At 52.8% G+C, this 2290-nt stretch overlaps 1 non-coding gene across 1 annotated transcript; it reads left to right on the plus strand.

The window, feature by feature from the left end:
* The first annotated feature begins 1600 nt into the window (after window positions 1–1600).
* On the plus strand, window positions 1601–1682 carry TRNAS-CGA (transfer RNA serine (anticodon CGA)). Its single transcript has one exon. It is a non-coding gene; the product is annotated as a tRNA-Ser (tRNA).
* Window positions 1683–2290: the final 608 nt, after the last annotated feature.

The following is a 2290-nucleotide window of genomic DNA, read 5'->3' on the forward strand; positions in this document are numbered from 1 at the left end:
AGAGCACTTGCAACCCCTCCCATCTTGGTATCATCCGCAAACTTTATCAGAAAAAAAGAAAAGGAGGACTTGTGGCACCTTAGAGACTAACCAATTTATTTGAGCATAAGCTTTCGTGAGCTACAGCTCACTTCATCGGATGCATGCTGTGGAAAGTACACAAGATCTTTTTATACACACAAAGCATGAAAAAATGGGTGTTTACCACTACAAAAAGTTTTCTCTAATCCCACCCCACTCTCCTGCTGGTAATAGCTTATCTAAAGTGATCACTCTCTTACAATGTGTACGATAATCAAGGTGGGCCATTTCCAGCACAAATCCAGGGTTTAACAAGAAAGTCTGAAGCGGGGGGTAGGAAAAAAGAAGGGGAAATAGGTTACCCTGCAGAATGACTTAGCCACTCCCAGTCTCTATTCAAGCCTAAGTTAATTGTATCCAATTTGCAAATGAATTCCAGTTCAACAGTCTCTCGCTGGAGTCTGGATTTGAAGTTTTTTTGTTGTAATGTCGCAACTTTCATGTCTGTAATCGCGTGACCAGAGAGATTGAAGTGTTCTCCGACTGGTTTATGAATGTTATAATAATTGACATCTGATTTGTGTCCATTTATTCTTTTACGTAGAGACTGTCCAGTTTGACCAATGTACATGGCAGAGGGGCCTTGCTGGCACATGATGGCATATATCACATTGGTGGATGTGCAGGTGAACGAGCCTCTGATAGTGTGGGTGATGTGATTAGGCCCTGTGATGGTGTCCCCTGAATAGATATGTGGGCACAGTTGGCAACGGGCTTTGTTGCAAGGATAGGTTCCTGGGTTAGTGGTTCTGTTGTGTGGTGTGTGGTTGCTGGTGAGTATTTGCTTCAGGTTGGGGGGCTGTCTGTAGGCAAGGACTGGCCTGTCTCCCAAGATTTGTGAGAGTGTTGGGTCATCCTTCAGGATAGGTTGTAGATCCTTAATAATGCATTGGAGGGGTTTTAGTTGGGCGCTGAAGGTGACGGCTAGTGGCGTTCTGTTATTTTCTTTGTTAGGCCTGTCCTGTAGTAGGTGACTTCTGGGTACTCTTCTGGCTCTGTCAATCTGTTTCTTCACTTCCGCAGGTGGGTATTGTAGTTGTAAGAAGGCTTGATAGAGATCTTGTAGGTGTTTGTCTCTGTCTGAGGGGTTGGAGGAAATGCGGTTGTATCGCAGAGCTTGGCTGTAGACGATGGATCGTGTGGTGTGGTCAGGGTGAAAGCTGGAGGCATGTAGGCAGGAATAGCGGTCAGTAGGTTTCCGGTATGGGGAGGTGTTTATGTGACCATCGCTTATTAGCACTGTAGTGTCCAGGAAGTGGATCTTAATCGCGTCTCTGCTAAGGCTGCGTCTACACTCCCCCTTCTGTCGGTAGAACGTATGTGGCTCGGGGTCTGAATAAGCCACCCCCCGAGTGACACAAGTTTCACGGACCTAAGCACCGATGTGGACAGTGCTATGGTGCTGGGAGAGCTTCTCCTGCCAACATGGCTACGGCTGCTCGTTGAGGGTGGAGAGCTCCCTCCCGTCGGCTTCCAGCCGCTCCAGTAGAGACTGCCGCTGGGGGCCACGTCACTCACAGCTGTGAGGGCCGAGCGGTTAAGGCGTTGGACTCGAAATCCAATCGGGTTTCCCTGCGCAGGTTCAAATCCTGCTCACAGCGAGGCCTGTGTTTTAGCCACACTTGCTCACCAGGGCAATACATCTCCACCGACCCTGAGACCCTCTCCATACACTCCCCACCCCAAGTAAACCCTGTTCTGCTCCTTTCATGGGGATGCCTGGGATGGTGCCTCACGCTGTGTCCCTGCGGTCTCAGCTCCCGAGGCCTCTGTCCCTCACCCAGCGCCCCCCGGCTCAGCCCCACCCCTGGGTGCTGCTCCTCTCCAGAGCGTGGAAGGAGCTGAGCATGGGCAACCCGTAGAAGAGGCCACGGGAGCCTGAGCCTCCCCCAAAAGGCCGTCCATGTGGGGCGGAAACGCTGGGGATGTGGGGTGGGTCTCCCCTCCGGAGGCCCGTGGGCTCGTGGTCATCTTTCGAGCGCTGGAAGCGAAGCTCCAGAGAAGTGGGGGCCCCGCTTGCACCCCGCTCCCCTCTGCCTCTTAGCCCAATGCCCTGCTCTTGCTCTGCCTCTTCCCATCCCCCCTCCGCCTCTTCCCCCAAAACCTGCTCCCCACCCCCCCCTCGGCCTTTTCCCCTGCGGCCCCGTCTTCTCGTGCCTCTTCCTGTCCTGCTCCACCTCCTTCCCCAAGGACCCCACTGCCCCCCGCT

Source organism: Eretmochelys imbricata, chromosome 11 (genome assembly GCF_965152235.1).
Source record: "Eretmochelys imbricata isolate rEreImb1 chromosome 11, rEreImb1.hap1, whole genome shotgun sequence".
Classification (NCBI taxonomy): Eukaryota; Metazoa; Chordata; order Testudines; family Cheloniidae; genus Eretmochelys; species Eretmochelys imbricata.